Source organism: Bufo bufo, chromosome 1 (assembly GCF_905171765.1).
Source record: "Bufo bufo chromosome 1, aBufBuf1.1, whole genome shotgun sequence".
Classification (NCBI taxonomy): Eukaryota; Metazoa; Chordata; class Amphibia; order Anura; family Bufonidae; genus Bufo; species Bufo bufo.
Genome location: NC_053389.1, coordinates 632,946,032 through 632,964,932, shown reverse-complemented (window position 1 = coordinate 632,964,932; position 18,901 = coordinate 632,946,032). Strand labels below are relative to the sequence as shown.

At 45.9% G+C, this 18,901-nt stretch overlaps 1 protein-coding gene across 1 annotated transcript in view; it reads left to right on the top strand.

The window, feature by feature from the left end:
* The first annotated feature begins 357 nt into the window (after positions 1–357).
* Positions 358–18,901, top strand: part of OTUD7A (OTU deubiquitinase 7A) — a 292,001-nt gene continuing 273,457 nt past the window's right edge. The window contains 1 exon segment of the mRNA XM_040413842.1: positions 358–507. The gene's annotated coding sequence lies outside the window, so the exon portion shown is untranslated.

The window sequence follows — 18,901 nt, the reverse complement described above, 5'->3', positions numbered from 1 at the left end:
AGGGCGGCACACCGGAGCCACCATCTCCCGCGCAGCCCGTGAGGCGCTGAGGAGGATGCGCCGCCCTCACAACAAGCACCAGCTGACAGTATTTACAGGTTTTAAAGCGACAACCAATCACAGCTCGCCTTGCATCCCAGCCTACACGTCGCCGCACGTTCCCCGTCTCCCCCCATAACCCCGCCCCCTAGTCTCTGGCTTGCTCAGCCGCGCCACCTACTGATCGACAGTCTTCACGACTAGCGCGCTGTGATAGACAGGTGGCTGAGCCAATGACCCGGACCCCGCCGGTGCCATTCACCGGTTCTTCTCCTTCATAGCGTTCTAGTGCCTGGCCAGGAGGGAGGAGACCAGGCGGGTGAGGTCACACGTCTTGAAGACATGGGGGCTGTCTCTCGGTTCTGCAGGGTGAAGTAAGAAGGGATCGGATGCTGTGGACGGAGCCTGGGTGCACCAGCTAGATGCGCTGCTGCTGCTGCTGCTGTGAATGGAGGATGCGTGAGGCGGGTAAGCCTTGTCCGTGGATGCTGTGTCTGCAGTGCGGAGCCTCCGCATTGTGTGCTCACCTTGAATGGAGGGACAAGTAGGCAGAGAGTTGGCACTGCAGTGCCCGGACTCCCCTGGAAATGTGACCTCCACCAGTGCTGGCTCCCATTGACAGCATCCCTGTGCCATGTGTGCAGGGGTGGCATCATGTGTATGCAGCCCATGCAGTCATCACACATGCCTTCCACATGTCACATAAACATCACATGCACTTGTCATGTCCCATCTTCACCTCCATTGTGATTGTCACATGGAATAACAGCAGGTTATGAATGGTAAGTGGTCTAGCAGGGTGTCTCTTGTCACATGATGTTTAGAGGGTCACATTGTCCGCGTCACATCGCCTGCCGTTACCATGCCCTGCAGGTAACCCTGCCATTCAGCTCGATTTTTACTACCTAGGCCAGAAAAATGGCAGCCAGGTGGTAAACCTACCTGCCAGTGTGCCCGCCTGACCCGAGAGGCTGGTCTGGTTTAGGATTGCAGTGAAGGATTGGCAGATAGCAGCAGGCCTCGGGCTACACTGGTTATGGCAGATGTCTCCCGGAGATTGGACCGGTTATTGCACGTCGTACAGTATTTGTTAATTTAGTTGGCATCAGTTTATTGTCCTGTGAAATTGGCATGTGTAGTGTACTACTGCCCCAGGCACATCGGGTCTGGAGGTGGCGCGTTATGAGAGCTCATCATTGTGGACTTGTGGGAAATCATTTGCATGTCCTGTACAATGGTCCTATTTCAGAAGATACCTTGCACACTGGTACGTTTTAGTATCAGGGTGCATCCACATGACCGTATGTATTTGGCGCTCTGGAAAACACAGATCTGCAGAAAATACGTGTGATGACCATGTTGTTTTTTGCAGACTCAATAGACAATGCCTATTCTTGTGTTTGTATATAGACTTTTTGCTGTGCGCGGTGGTTGTCACATCTTAAGGGCTCATGTACTCGGCCGTAGCCGTTTTGGCGATCTGCAAAACATGGATAACGGCTAAGCGCCTGCAGACATATCATTTATTTTTATTTTTTTTCACTCCTTCACCAATGTCCTATTCTTGTCCGCAAAATGGACAAGAATAAGACATGTTCTATTTTATTGTATTTTTTTAATTGAAGTGACTGGGTCTGCATCTCACCCGCAAAAAATGCGGATCGGATGCGGACAAAAAAATATGTTCGTGCACATGAGCCCTAATGTGGATGTTGTACCTAGAGATTTGATGTTTAGGGTGATGCCTCTGGTAAAAGGTAAATTCATTCACGACAGATCCATTGTCTAAGGGACATACAGTTATTTTAGGTGTGAAATAGCCACAAGTCCCTTTTCTAACCGGCTGTGCGACTATATTTAGTTGCACGGCTGGTTTTACGCTGTGTCTGCCATTTCGGCGTCACGTCCCGGGGCTGGAACTCCAGCCCTGGCAAATTTAATGACATTTACGTCTGGAAATAGGCATTAATGTTAGCTTAAAAACGACGCCAGCCCCAGTTTTTATACCAGACGCAAGTACTGCTACAGATGCGCCTACTATATGACGAGTCGCATGCCTCATCACGAATTAGACAAATCTAACCGCAGTACAGAGGGGGAAGACCAGCACAAAAAGCCGGTCTTAGTAAATGTGCCCCACTGAAGAGGTTTGTGTGATAGAAGAATCCTTTCAGTGTATTTAAATGAGGTGGTTTCTGCAGCACATGCATGGATTTCTGTAAGCCTTAGGCCTCATGCACACGACAGTGTTTTCTCACTGTCAGTGATTTGGCTTCAGTGGTCCGTGTCCGATTTTGCTTCAGTTGTGTTTCCTTGTGTCTTCCTTTTTTTTTGTCTGACAGGGGAAAAAAAGGAAGGTTAATGAAAAGTGTAATTTTATTGCACCAAGGTCTTGTAGAAAAAAACGGACACGGATGACATACCAGTTGTGCATCCGTTTTTTTTGACGGACCCATTGACTTGAATGGGTCCGTCCTCCGTTTTCCACTGACAAGAATAGGACAGGTTATATTTTTTTGACAGACTGGAATCACGGACGCAGAGAACAAACGGAGGACTATCAGTTTTTTTTCACAGCTCCATTGAAATGAATTGGACCTCCGCTAAACTGTGGAAATGACGGAACGGACGCGGATGCACACAACGGTCGTGTGCATGAGGCCTTATTTAGATGAATGGGATCTGCCACATGTGAATATACCCCAAGGTAGGCTGAATTCTTTGGCCATCTATGGCTATTCCTTCTGATTCCCTCAGACACATGCATGCTTGGTTCTGCAAAACATGCGTGTTGAGTTTGGGCAGAGATGCTCAACCTGTGGCCCTCCAGCTGTTGTGAAACTCCAACTCCCACGATCACCTTCTGTAGGCTGTCAGGGAATGATGGGAGTTGTGGTTTTGCAACAGCTGGCGGGCCGCAGGTTGAGCACGCCTGAGATTGGAGAATAAGAGTAGGGTTACACGACTATCTTGGTCACGTGACCGGTTTTGTGCCAAAGTATAGCAGGGTAGGCATAGAAAGGAATGGGATTGCACTGTGACTCGCATTTTAGCCACGACTGTGACCCCAGAATTGCCAAAAAATCTAGCAGCGTTGGATTTATTTTTTGTGATTCTGGGGTTACAGCACACATACGAGTCTCGCTGCCCCAAAAACAAATGATTGGCTCAAAGTGTATGTCAGTGTGTGGTTCCAAACAAATAGTATACACCAATAATATACCAACACACCAAATAACCATTCGGAATAATAAAAAAAAAACAACTTTATTAATACATGTTAAATCATCCTAAAATTAATCACAACAGCGGAATACATATACAGAAAACAAGAAGATACACTGGACATGTAGGAGTAAAAACGTCATATCTCCCATGTCTTAGTACGTCATGATATAGTGCCTTATCCTGTCAACCTAACTTATGTAATGCGTGTAAATAAAGTGCTTCGTGCAATACACAAAGGCAAGTAATAAAGAGAAGGTAAAACGCATCAATAGAAGGTAAAAAGCAACCTCTAAATATAAACCAAAATTAGACTCTGATAGTACAAGATCTAAACATAGTCCATAGAGAGTGTATAATGAAAATACAGACCAGTGTGACTCCAACCCCGACGGCTTCCTCAGGGGATATTTGGGCGTGACATTTGTTGCTGTGTAGCCCTGCCCTTAGCCGATGCCAGACAGCTCTAGGGGTGGTTTATCTCGGCAAGAAATCCAGCATTCCCAATACTTCTATCCCTTGATGTTTGTTTTTGGGAGAAGGTCTGCACACCCCGTACACAGATGGTTGGCCAGTCCCATCAATATAATCAGGTTCGGCTGACAATCATCTGATGTACATGGCCAGCTTATGACTAACTTTAGATATTACATTGTGTTACGGCTCAAAGCCTTGGTATTTACTTGTGATTGAAAAAAAATCTATCAAAAAATCTATAGGTAAAGTAGATTTCTTAAAGTAATTCACTCAAATGTAATATTTTACCCCGTTGGCTTTCAAATTGCCCAACGACAAAACACAGGGGGGGTATTATGCTGTTTGCGCGGGCGTGAGATGCAGCAGAGTTATTAGATTGCTGGCCTAGGTTTCTGGTGTCACACCAGTTTCAAATTCCACAAATGGGTATAATTAAAGAGGTTTTCTGCGACTTTTTAACTAATGACCTATCCCCCTCCATAAGTCATCAGTATCAGATGACCCCCCGCCGATCAGCTAATGGAAAAGGCAGCGCTGCTTCTCGAAGCTTAACCTAGGCCATGGGACCTTGCGTTCATCAGTCACATGGCCTTGGCGCAGCTCAGCCCCATTGAAGTGAGTGGGGCTGAGTTGCGATACCAAGCACAGCCACTATACTATGTATGGCTCACAGGAGCGCCAGTGCCTTCTCAAACAGCTGATCGGCGGCGGTCCTGGGTATCGGGCCCCCAGCGATAAGATACTGATGACCTATGTTGAAGAAAGGCCATCAGTTAGAAAGAGTCGGAAAACCCCTTTAAGCAGAAGCAGTGGATTTGTGAGGGTATGTTCACACAGCTAAAATCCATAGCAGAAAAATCTGTAGCTCTAAACAGTTTTGGCAGATTTGTAATTTGTTTTTAGAGGAGTATTAGAGTATTTGGTTGAGGTTTTTCTACTTCCCCATTGACGTCTATGAAATCTGCTTCCAAGAATTAACATGTCACTTCTGAAAGAATTTTTCAAATCGGCAACTGAAAAAACCTCTACTATTTTACTTTGCACAAGGTGGAGTTTTTTTTGTTTTTTTTTACATTCAATTATCCCATATCCACAAGATGGGGTATAGCTATTAGACGGGTGGGTGTCTTGGCGCTGGGACCCCCATCAATTACTAGAATGGGAGCTCTGCAGCCCCCTGAAATGAATGGAGCGGTTGGTTGGTCATGCGTGCGGCCACTCTATTTATTTCTATGAAAGTTCTGGAGATAGCCGAGTACAGCGCTCACCTATCTCTGGAACTCCCATAGCTATGAATGGAGCGGGGGATAACTTGACACAACTGGAATACCCCTTTAAAGTCTATAGGGAAACTGTTGGCAGAGTTTTGAATGTAAATTTAGCAGTGGAAACGCCTGTTTTCTGCTGCTGAATCAGTGGCAGATTTTAGCTGTATGAATATACCCTAACTTGGCAGAAGACGACAACTCGTTGGGGCGAGTTTATCAAGAATGATGTTTATCAACTGCGTCTTAAAACCAAAAAGCTGCTATTTTTCTTATTTTTTTTTTGCACAAAGGGTTCTTGTACACAAATTTGTGACTTTTTTTGTGGCTCAGATGTGGACCCATTCACTAAAATGGGGCCACTCAATTCCATGGCCCCGCAAAAGAAATAGAACATGTCCAATTCTTGTCCGTTTTGCGGACAAGAATAGGTGTTTGTCATGGGTTTCCTGTTCCATTCTGCAAATTTGCTGACCCCAAAACGCAACGCGATCATGTGCATGAACCCTTAGGCTTCATGTACATGGCCATATAAAGAACAGATCAGAAAACGATAGACACCTTATATGTGCATTCTGCATTTTTTTCCGTTCCCATCAATAGAAATGGCTAGCTGTCCACCACACAGACTAGCCTTGGGCTAGGTTTACAAATACAGTGAAATTCCTTTTAATGCTCCAGTATAGGAATTGCACATAGCAAACACCACCTGATCCCACTGATCATAGGTCCGGCATGGATTCCGGCATTCTGCCAGGCAACAGAACTGCATGCAGCGGAAGTTTGTTCTTCTTCGTATTTTTTTTCTTTTTTTGCCAAAATCTGTGATGAAGGGAACCTACCCGTATACGTTCTTTGTGTGGGAGTCACACAGTCACCTCTGTGGTTCCTGCTTTGTAAAGTACACTGCTCAAAAAAATAAAGGGAACACTTAAACAACACAATGTAACTCCAAGTCAATCACACTTCTGTGAAATCAAACTGTCCACTTAGGAAGCAACACTGAATGACAATCAATTTCACATGCTGTTGTGCAAATGGGATAGACAACCGGTGGAAATTATAGGCAATTAGCAAGATACCCCCAATAAAGGAGTGGTTCTGCAGGTGGTGACCTGACCACTTCTCAGTTCCTATGCTTCCTGGCTGATGTTTTGGTCACTTTTGAATGCTGCCGGTGCTTTCACTCTAGTGGTAGCATGAGACGGAGTCTACAACCCACACAAGTGGCTCAGGTAGTGCAGCTTATCCAGGATGGCACATCAATGCGAGCTGTGGCAAGAAGGTTTGCTGTGTCTGTCAGCGTAGTCTCCAGAGCATGGAGGCGCTACCAGGAGACAGGCCAGTACATCAGGAGACGTGGAGGAGGCCGTAGGAGGGCAACAACCCAGCAGCAGGACCGCTACCTCCGCCTTTGTGCAAGGAGGAACAGGAGGAGCACTGCCAGAGCCCTGCAAAATGACCTCCAGCAGGCCACAAATGTGCATGTGTCTGCTCAAACGGTCAGAAACAGACTCCATGAGGGTGATATGAGGGGCCGACGTCCACAGGTGGGGGTTGTGCTTACAGCCCAACACCGTGCAGGACGTTTGGCATTTGCCAGAAAACACCAAGATTGGCAAATTCGCCACTGGCGCCCTGTGCTCTTCACAGATGAAAGCAGGTTCACACTGAGCACATGTGACAGACGTGACAGAGTCTGGAGACGCCGTGGAGAACGTTCTGCTGCCTGCAACATCCTCCAGCATGACCGGTTTGGCATTGGGTCAGTAATGGTGTGGGGTGGCATTTCTTTGGAGGGCTGCACAGCCCTCCATGTGCTCGCCAGAGGTAGCCTGACTGCCATTAGGTACCGAGATGAGATCCTCAGACCCCTTGTGAGACCATATGCTGGTGCGGTTGGCCCTGGGTTCCTCCTAATGCAAGACAATGCTAGACCTCATGTGGCTGGAGTGTGTCAGCAGTTCCTGCAAGATGAAGGCATTGATGCTATGGACTGGCCCGCCCGTTCCCCAGACCTGAATCCAATTGAGCACATCTGGGACATCACGTCTCGCTCTATCCACCAACGTCACGTTGCACCACAGACTGTCCAGGAGTTGGCAGATGCTTTAGTCCAGGTGTGGGAGGAGATCCTTCAGGAGACCGTCTGCCACCTCATCAGGAGCATGCACAGGCGTTGTAGGGAGGTCATACAGGCACGTGGAGGCCACACACACTACTGAGCCTCATTTTGACTTGTTTTAAGGACATTACATCAAAGTTGGATCAGCCTGTAGTGTGTTTTTCCACTTTAATTTTGAGGGTGACTCCAAATCCAGACCTCCATGGGTTAAAAAATTTGATATCCATGTTTTTTTTTTTGTGTGATTGTTGTTGTCAGCACATTCAACTATGTAAAGAACAAAGTATTTCAGAAGAATATTTAATTAATTCAGATCTAGGATGTGTTATTTTTGTGTTCCCTTTATTTTTTTGAGCAGTGTATTACAGCATGCACTCTCTCGCACCCAAATGGGAGGAAATCATCCCTATATGGCCCAATGCACACGACCGCATGTGTGATGCAGTCCGCAAACTGCAGATCCACAAAAGACTGATACCGGCTGCGTGCATACCACCATATTTCTTTTCACGTGTATAGAAATGCCCTCTTTGGTCAAGAATAGGACATTTTCTATTCCATAGGACATTCTGCAGGTCGGCAGACTGGATATACAGATGCGGACAGCATATGGAGTGCTGTCAACATTTTTTGCGACCCCCTTTAATGGATGGATCCGCATCCAATCCCCAAACATTGTGGATTAGATGCGGAACAGAAATACGGCCATGTGAATGGGGCCTAACTTCTCTGAAATCCCCCAGTATCACAAAGTCTGGTACATCTAAAGGGGATCTGGCCAGGTAGAACCTTTCACAGCTCCTGAAGACAATACATAAGGAGCTCATCTCTGTAGGTGTCATGAAAGGTTGCAAAGCGTTCATGAATTGTGACTTGTTCTCTGGAAACAAGACATTTTGATAAATAACTCATGTGGAATCCCCTACGTGTATAATTTTTCCTAATCGGATTTTGAGTTATAGAACTGATGCCTCATAGCAGACGTCTCTGGGCTTTGTAACGACCCTCTTTCCATTTCACAGTGACTTCTTATACAATGAAAGTCTCTACTCCTATGGTCAAAGTGACAAACACTTAAAGGGGTATTCTGATTGGTTAAAGTTATCCCCAGTCCTACTGGTGGGACCCCATCGATCACGAGAGAAGAGGCCCTGTATCCCCTGCAGCTCCCCTGAAATGACCGGAGAGGCCAGTTACACATGCACGTTGCCTCTCCATTCATTTCTATGGGAGTTCTGGAGATGGCCGACTACAGCATTCAAGCAGTTGTTAACTCTGCTTTTGCTATAAAGACACATTTACGTATATCAGGTTGGTGAATCCTTTACCTCTGTAGTTCCTCCTATAAAAGAGCCTGCTCGATGACTACCATGGGGGTCATTTTTTAAAGATCTTTTTGCCCCCGCACTGCTGGAAGTTGCACCTAATTTATGACCAGGCATAAGCATCCTCATAAATTAGTCCAACCCCTGACTGGAGTAGTTTTTACTCCTCTTTTACGACTATTTATAGGTGTAAATTATGGTAAATTTGACGGCGCCAAAGTCCCACCCTGTCTCTCACCCACAGAGGGACAAACATGTCCTCCAGATAATGTGAGTTAGGGGGCATTCACACAGCTGTATCCATTTTGCGGTCCACAAATTGTGGATCTGCAAACCACGGATACTGGCCCCGTGCATTCCGCATTTTATGGATCAGCACGTCCCGCCCCTTCGTTAGAAATGCCTATTCTTGTCTGCAAAATTTTTTTTTGTGGGGCCACAGAACCAGCATACACCATCTGCTGTCTGCATCTTTTTGCGGCCCCATGGAAATGAATGGGTTCACATATGATCCACAAAAAAAATGTGGATTGGGTGCGGACTGAAAATACGGTCGTATGACTGGGGCGTTGCTCACTCTAAAAGAGGCCGCTACCCTCAATATATACTACAATGAAACTGATCTGTTCTTTTCTGGTATTGAGCCCCTAGGACGGAACTCAATGCCGGAAAAGAATAATGCAAGTGTGAAATTACCCTAAGGCCCCTTTCACATGGGCGAGAATTCCGCGCGGGTGCAATGCGTGAGGTGAACGCATTGCACCCGCACTGAATCCGGACCCATTCACTTCAAAGGGGCTGTTCAGATGAGCGGGGATTTTTCACGCATCATTTGTGCGTTGCGTGAAAATCGCAGCATGTTCTATATTCTGCCTTTTTCACGCAACGCAGGCCCTATAGAAATGAATGGGGATGCATGAAAATCGCATAGCATCCGCAAGCAAGTGCGGATACAATGCGATTTTCACGCATGGTTGCTAGGAGATGATGTTGGGAAATTGCTAAAAGTCAATTTGCTGTATTATTTTCTCTTATAACATGGTTATAAAGGAAAATAATAGCATTCTTAATACAGAATGCATAGTACAATAGGGCTAGAGGGGTTAAAAAATAAAAAATATTAACTCGCCTTATCCTCTTTTTCACGCAGCTGGCATGGTCTTCTTTCAGGACCTGCAAAAGGACCTTTGAGGTAATCGCGCTCACCACGTGGTGAGCACGGTGACGTCAGCGCAGGTCCTGCTGAATGAAGATAATCGCGTGGTGAGTGCGATTACATCAAAGGTCCTTTTGCAGGTCCTGAAAGAAGAAGCAAGAAGACCATGCCAGCTACGCGATCAAGTGGATGAGGCGAGTTAATTTTTTTTTTTTAACCCCTCAAGGCACATTTTACTAAGCATTCTGTATTAAGAATGCTATTATTTTCCTTTATAACCATGTTATAAGGGAAAAGAATAAAATAATAGAACACCTAACCCAAACCCGAACTTCAGTGAAGAAGTCCGGGTTCGCGTCTGGGTACCACATTCAGTTTTTTCTCACGCGCATGCAAAATGCATTGCACTCGCACGGAAAAAACAGAACATCAGAACGCAATCGCAGTCAAAACTGACTGCAATTGCGTGCCTACTCGCACGGTTTTTCCGCAATGCACACGCTACTCATCCGGAGCAAATCCGGAACGCCCGTGTGAAAGAGGCCTAAGGCAGGTATCCTATAAGTCAATGTTCAACCTTTTAAATAGGCCTTGAGACATGACTCGGGTATTAAATAAGCCAGCACCTCATGTGCAGACAGCTGATTCGGGGTGATAGTAACCCCAAATCCTTACTTAGGCCTCTCACCCAGTTAAAGGGGTTGTCCAGGACCAAAAAAAAAAACACGTTTACTCACAATGTACATCTAAATTAGGGTATAATCACACGTCCGTGTGTGTTTTGCAGATCATCGGCGATGTGCGTTCCGCATTTTGCGACCGCACATCGCCGGAACTTAATAGAAAATGCCTATTCTTGTCCGCAATTGCGGACAAAAATAGGACATGTTCTATTTTTTTTTTCGGGAACGGAATTGCGGACCCGGAATTGCGAAACACATAGAAATGAATGGGTCCGCAATTCCGTTCAGAAAAATGCGGAACGAAATTGCGGTCGTGTGAATGGACCCTAAAGGTGCCTCCATATATTTTCAGCTATTTTTGCCACTTCTTTGTGGCTCCAATGGTCCCCCCCTCATTGTTTATATATCTGTTTATCTTTCCCTAACTTCCGGCTGCACTGTCCTGTGGGTCCTGGGGCAGCGTGGCATCAGGTGGTTACAGCTGTCTCTCTGCTCCGCTGTAACTCCGCCCCCTCATCAATATTTACCTCCATTCATTCTAAAGCTCCTTGCCCGGTGACGTCACCGGACTGGAGTGGCGGGGCTTAGCGCAATGTCTGCCAGCCTAGTTACCGCACCTCCATCCACTCTGCATAAATTACTTATGCTGCCAGTGATGTCACCGGGCTCCCTGAGCAGCGGAAGAGGAAGCTTTGCTTGCCTGCAAGGGACCTGGTGCGTCAATGAGGAGAAGAAAACAGTAGCTTCCTGCCATGAATTTCAAAGATGAAAACGGGGCTGCAGAAATCTATGCCAAAGGTACTACATGCTTGTATGTAATGTGTATGCCACACTTGTGCTATTAGAGCAATGTCCCTAATCCCGGACAACCCCTTTAAACCAGTACTCTTTGCTCTGCACTGATGAGAGGCAATCACCCCGAAACAGCTATGTTTGTTTTTTTTTTTTCATTTTTTTTTCCATTTTTTTCTGTCATTTTTCTGCCATTTTGCAATTTTTGTTTTGTATAGTTAGTTTTTAGCTGAAGGTCTATAGGAAATATGAAATGCAGGACACAAAAGCACGTCACTGGCCTAGGAAAAGCAGAGAGTACCGCAGCCTTCTCAAACAGCTGATTGGCGGGGTCCTGGGTGTCAGAACCCACTGATCAGATACTGGTGACCTATCCTAGGATAAGTCATTAGTATGAAAATCTCTTAAAACCCCTTTAAAAGGCACAACTGAAACACAATGGGATCTTTTTACCATCAGTTTTGATTTTAAAAAAAAGCAAGCCTCTGGCCTTAAAGGGAACCTATATCAAAGATAACGTTGCACTCTGCTTGATTCTACCGCTACTGGATGTCAAGTTCCCACCCCGTTGTATCAAATAATAGAAAACTCCAGCGATGTGCGGTGCAAAAAGAAAGGTTGTTTTTTTTTTTTGTTTTTTTTTTTATTGGAAATGCGTCAATTTTACACATTGACGTTTCGGCCATAGACATAGGCCTTCATCAGACTAGAGCCGCTCTTTGGTGCTGTCTTGGCGGTGCTGGTAATCCGGATAGTGCGCAGAAGAGGTCTGCTGCTTTAGAGGGTCCGCCGCGGACCCTCTAAAGCAGCAGACCTCTTCTGCGCACTATCCGGATTACCAGCACCGCCAAGACAGCACCAAAGAGCGGCTCTAGTCTGATGAAGGCCTAGGTCTATGGCCGAAACGTCAACGTGTAAAATTGCTGCATTTCCAATAAAAAAAACTTTTTTGCACCGCACATTGCTGTAGTTTTCTATTATTTGACTTAAAGGGAACCTGTCATCCACTTTAGGCCTCATGCACATGACCGTTTTTTTTTGCGGTCCGCAAAAACGGGTTCCGTAGTTCCGTGATCCGTGTCCGTTTTTTCTTCCGTGGGTCTTCCTTGATTTTTGGAGGATCCACGGACATGAAGTAAAAAATAAAAAAAAAGGCGTTTTGGTGTCCGCCTGGCCGTGTGGAGCAAAACGGATCCGTCCTGACTTACAATGCAAGTCAATGGGGACAGATCCGTTTGACGTTGACACAATATGGTGCAATTGCAAACGGATCCGTCCCCCATTGACTTTCAATGTAAAGTCAGGAGTCCCTATTATACCATCGGATCTGAGTTTTCTCCAATCCGATGGTATATTTTAACTTGAAGCGTCCCCATCACCATGGGAACGCCTCTATGTTAAAATATACCATCGAATTTGAGTTATATCGTGAAAACTCAGATCCGACAGTATATTCTAACACAGAGGCGTTCCCATAGTGATGGGGACGCTTCAAATTATAATATACTAAGAACTGTGTACATGACTGCCCCCTGCTGCCTGTAAGCACCCGATCTCTTACAGGGGGCTGTGATCCGCACAATTAACCCCTCAGGTGCCGCACCTGAGGGGTTAATTGTGCGGATCATAGCCCCCTGTAAGAGATCAGGTGCTGCCAGGCAGGAGGGGGCAGCGGAGAGTTCCGATCGGAGTCCCAGTTTAATCGCTGGGGCTCCGATCGGTAACCATGGCAACCAGGACGCTACTGCAGTCCTGGCAGCCATGGTTACTTAGCAATTTTAGAAGCATTATACTTGCCTGTGCGGTCTGTGACCGGCCAGGCGCTCCTCCTACTGGTAAGTGAAAGGTCTGTGCGGCGCATTGCTTATAGCACAGACCTGTCACTTACCAGTAGGAGGAGTGCCTGGCCAGTCACAGACAGCGCAGGCAAGTATAATGCTTCAAAATTTGCTAAGTAACCATGGCAGCCAGGACTGCAGTAGTGTCCCGGTTGCCATGGTTACCGATCGGAGTCCCAGCGATTAAACTGGTACTCCGATCGGAACTCTCTGCTGCCACCAATGATGAGGGGCGATTTTAATTAGGAGGGGGGGGAGGCCGCACTGGCCACCAATGAATGTAATACAGGGGGGGGGGTAGAGGGGAGGCCGCACTGGCCACCAATGGATGTAATACAGGGAGGGGGAGAGGGGAGGCCGCACTGGCAACCAATGAATGTAATAGAGGGGAGGGAGGGGAGGCCGCACTGGCCACCAATGAATGTAATAGAGGGGAGGGAGGGGAGGCCGCACTGGCCACCAATGAATGTAATACAGGGGATGCCGCACTGGCCACCAATGAATGTAATACAGTAATACAATGAATGTAATCTGCGGATCCGTCTGTGTGAAAGTAGCCTACGGATCACGGACGCGGATGACAATCTTGTGTGCATCCGTGTTTTTTCACGGACCCATTGACTTGAATGGGTCCGTGAACCGTTGTCCGTCCAAAAAAATAGGACAGGTCCTATTTTTTTGACGGACAGGAAAAAATGATCATGGACGCGGATGAACAACGGTGCATTTTCCAAGTTTTCAACTGACCCATTGAAAGTCAATGGGTCCGCAGAAAATCACGGAAAACGGAACAATGGACACGGATGCACACAACGGTCGTGTGCATGAGGCCTTATGCTGACCTCACTGAGGGAAGCATAAAATAGTGACAGAAATGCTGATGTCAGCGGTGTGTCACTAATGAGCTAAAAGTAAGTGGTTGCTGAGAACCAGCATCATAATCATTACAGCCCGGGCCTTAAGAAGAGTCAAATCTCCCTGAGAAGAGTCCTGGTTATTCCTAATCTCCTGCACTCACCATCTGCTGATGATTAGCAGTTCTCTCCTAGAGACAAAGGGAGAAAACTAGGTAGAAGCCTGTCAGTCATCAGCAGGAGCTCATGAATAACCAGGACTCTTCTCAGGTGGCCGGGACTCTTTTCCAGGCCCAGTCTGCAATGATTGTGATGTTGGTTATTGGCAACCACTTACTTTTAAATGACAGACCGCTGAAATCAACTCACCTGTCTCTACTTTATACTGCCTTTTAGTATGGGCAGCATAAAGTTGATGACCGGTTCCCTTTAAATGGGTTGTGCGAAAATGGGGGTGGGGGTTAGGGTTGGCCATCCTCCCTACTTGGCTGAATTTGTAAAGGGAAGCTTACTTACCTGCTTCCCAGCGCTGGCTCCCCTTTCCTTCTTCTGGCCTACAATGCTCCGCTGGGCTCCCTCACTGTAAAAATCCGGTTTGACTTGGCTGCATGCAATCCCTGGCTGTGGCGGGTGACTGGATCCCCTTGGGTCATGTGACCATTAGGCATGATGTAAGGGGAGCTGGTCACCATTTTGGCCAGTGGTTGGTTAGAGTCAATGTCAAACCAGATGTTTACAGCGAGGGACCTAAGCGGAACATCGCAGGCCTGGAGTAGGCTCCATGCACACGATTGTGCTGTGTTTTGGGGTCCGCAAATTGCTAATCTGCATAACACAGTTGCCAGGCGTGTGCGTTCTGCAATTTACTGAACGGGCCGCCCATAATAGAGATAGGCTGTGTTCTATTTTTTTTTTGGCGGGGCCACGGAACGGAGCAACAGATGCCGAAAGCACACAGAGTGCTGTTTGCATCTTTTGCGGACCCATTGAAGTGAATAGGTCCACATCCGAGCCACACGAAATGTGGCTCAGGTGTGGACCCAAACAACGGCTGTGTGTCCTTACACAGCTCCGTTCATTGGTTACTGCAGTGCTGCTGCTCCTAAACAGCTGATTGGCAGGGTGCTGTGTGTCGGACATCTGCTGATCTGATATAGGGATAGGTCATCAATGGATAAGTCCCGGAGAACCCCTATAACTAGGAGATCCTTCACCTTCATACTTTGGGGGTAAGGAACGTAGCCCATGTAGCTGTTTTTAGCAGAACAGGGAATCCGTCACCTGGTTTGAGCATATTAAAAGGTGTTACTACTGCCATGTACAATACAATACCTTATTTCTTGCTGGAGTCTTTATTTTTTGTTTCATTAGTGATAAAATCCCCTTTTTATGTTATGCAAATGTGTCCAAGGTGCCCAGAGGGGCGCATGCCCAGTGACACATTTGAAGCTGTTGCCCTCATGAGCTTCTACATCGCGTAGGCAGTCCGCGGTACTGCGCCTGCATGAGATTTCACATAGTGGAGGGGGGCGGCAGCAAAGAGTTCAGGTGTGGGCAGTTACTTATGCTGGAAGAGGCGTGCTTGGGCTCTAAAGGAAGGCAGGCTGGGCACTGTACGGGGGAGTTACTGGGCTCCAGATTAGGATAATAACGCCCCTCTGGGCACCTTGCACACATTTGCATAACCTAAAAAGTGGATTGTATCGCTAATGAAACCACGAAACAAAAAAATGAAGACTACAGCAAGAAATAAGGTATTGTATTGTACATGGCAGTAGTAACACCTTTTTAATATGCTCAAACCAGGTGACAGATTCCCTTTAAGGATACAGAAATGAAACATTGTGTAACTGGCAATTTGCGACCAATCGCTTCTCATGGACCAGATTTGTAGTATTAACCACTTCCCGCAACTTTAACGCCGAAAGGAGTCATTGCGGCGGCTCCCCCAGGCTACGCTAACGCCGATTGGCGTCATCTCGCGTGAGCCGAGATTTCCTGTGAACGCGCGCACACAGGATCGGAAGGTAAGCGAGTGGATCTCCAGCCTGCCAGCGGCGATTGTTCGCTGGCAGGCTGGAGATGTGATTTTTTTTTTTAACCCCTAACAGGTATATTAGACGCTGTTTTGATAACAGCGTCTAATATACCTGCTACCTGGTCCTCTGGTGGTCCCTTTTGTTTGGATCGACCACCAGAGGACACAGGCAGCTCAGTAAAGTAGCACCAAACACCACTACACTACACTACACCCCCCGTCACTTATTAACCCCTTATGAACCACTGATCACCCCATATAGACTCCCTGATCACCCCCGTCATTGATCACCCCCCTGTAAGGCTCCATTCAGAGGTCCGTATGATTTTTACGGATCCACTGATACATGGATCGGATCCGCAAAACACATACGGACGTCTGAATGGAGCCTTACAGTGGGGTGATCAATGACGGGGGTGATCACCCCATATAGACTCCCTGATCACCCCCCTGTCATTTTTCACCCCCCTGTCATTGATCACCCCCCTGTAAGGCTGCATTCAGATGTCCGTATGTTTTTTACGGATCCACAGATACATGGATCGGATCCGCAAAACACATACGGACATCTGAATGGAGCCTCATAGGGGGGTGATCAATGACAGGGGGTGATCACCCCATATAGACTCCCTGATCACCCCCCTGTCATTGATCACCCCCCTGTAAGGCTCCATTCAGACATTTTTTTGGCCCAAGTTAGCGGAAATATTTTTTTTTATTATTACAAAGTCTCATATTCCACTAACTTGTGTCAAAAAATAAAATCTCACATGAACTCACCATACCCCTCACGGAATCCAAATGCGTAAAATTTTTTAGACATTTATATTCCAGACTTCTTCTCACGCTTTAGGGCCCCTAGAATGCCAGGGCAGTATAAATACCCCACATGTGACCCCATTTCGGAAAGTAGACACCCCAAGGTATTCCGTGAGGGGCATATTGAGTCCATGAAAGATTGAAATTTTTGTCCCAAGTTAGCGGAAAGGGAAACTTTGTGAGAAAAAAAAAATAAAAAAAATTTCCGCTAACTTGTGCCAAAAAAATAAAAAATAAATCTATGAACTCGCCATGCCCCTCATTGAATACCTTGGGGTGTCTTCTTTCCAAAATGGGGTCACATGTGGGATATTTATACTGCCCTGGCATTTTAGGGGCCCTAAAGCGTGAAAAGAAGTCTGGGATCCAAATGCCCTCATAAAAGGAATGTGGGCCCCTTTGCGCATCTAGGCTGCAAAAAAAGTGTCACACATCAGGTATCGCTGTACTCAGGAGAAGTTGGGCAATGTGTTTTGGGGTGTCATTTTACATATACCCATGCTGGGTGAGATAAATATCTTGGTCAAATGCCAACTTTGTATAAAAAAAAAAGAAATGGGAAAAGTTGTCTTTTGCCGAGATATTTCTCTCACCCAGCATGAGTATATGTAAAAAGACACCCCAAAACACATTGCCCAACTTCTCCTGAATACGGCGATACCACATGTGTGACACTTTTTTGCAGCCTAGGTGGGCAAAGGGGCCCACATTCCAAAGAGCACCTTTCGGATTTCACAGGTCATTTACCTACTTACCACACATTTGGGCCCCTGGAAAATGCCAGGGCAGTATAACTACCCCACAAGTGACCCCATTTTGGAAAGAAGACACCCCAAGGTATTCCGTGAGGGGCATGGCGAGTTCCTAGAATTTTTTATTTTTTGTCACAAGTTAGCGGAAAATTATGATTTTTTTTTTTCTTACAAAGTCTCATATTCCACTAACTTGTGACAAAAAATAAAAACTTCCATGAACTCACTATGCCCATCACGAAATACCTTGGGGTGTCTTCTTTCCAAAATGGGGTCACTTGTGGGGTAGTTATACTGCCCTGGCATTCTAGGGGCCCAAATGTTTGGTAAGAAGTTTGAAATCAAAATGTGTAAAAAATGACCGGTGAAATCCGAAAGGAGCTCTTTGGAATATGGGCCCCTTTGCCCACCTAGGCTGCAAAAAAGTGTCACACATCTGGTATCTCCGTACTCAGGAGAAGATGGGGAATGTGTTTTGGGGTGTCATTTTACATATACCCATGCTGGGTGAGAGAAATATCTTGGCAAAAGACAACTTTTCCCATTTTTTTATACAAAGTTGGCATTTGACCAAGATATTTATCTCACCCAGCATGGGTATATGTAAAATGACACCCCAAAACACATTGCCCAACTTCTCCTGAATACGGCGATACCACATGTGTGGCACTTTTTTGCAGCCTAGGTGGGCAAAGGGGCCCACATTCCAAAGAGCACCTTTCGGATTTCACCGGTCATTTTTTACACATTTTGATTTCAAACTACTTACCACACATTTGGGCCCCTAGAATGCCAGGGCAGTATAACTACCCCACAAGTGACCCCATTTTGGAAAGAAGACACCCCAAGGTATTTGCTGATGGGCATAGTGAGTTCATAGAAGTTTTTATTTTTTGTCACAAGTTAGTGGATTATGAGACTTTGTAAGAAAAAAAAAAAAGAAAAAAAATCATCATTTTCCACTAACTTGTGACAAAAAATAAAAAGTTCTATGAACTCACTATGCCCATCAGCGAATACCTTAGGGTGTCTACTTTCCGAAATGGGGTCATTTGTGGGGTGTTTGTACTGTCTGGCCATTGTAGGACCTCAGGAAACATGACAGGTGCTCAGAAAGTCAGTTGCTTCAAAAAGCGGAAATTCACATTTTTGTACCATAGTTTGTAAACGCTATAACTTTTACCCAAACCATTTTGCTTTTTACCCAAACCATTTTTTTTTTAATCAAAGACATGTAGAACAATAAATTTAGAGAAAAATTTATATATGGATGTCTTTTTTTTGCAAAGTTTTGCAACTGAAATTGAAAAATGTCATTTTTTTGCAAAAAAATCGTTAAATTTCGATTAATAACAAAAAAAGTAAATGTCAGCAGCAATGAAATACCACCAAATGAAAGCTCTATTAGTGAGAAGAAAAGGAGGTAAAATTCATTTGGGTGGTAAGTTGCATGACCGAGCAATAAACCGCTAAACTTGTGAAGTGCCGATTTGTAAAAAAGGGCCTGGTCACT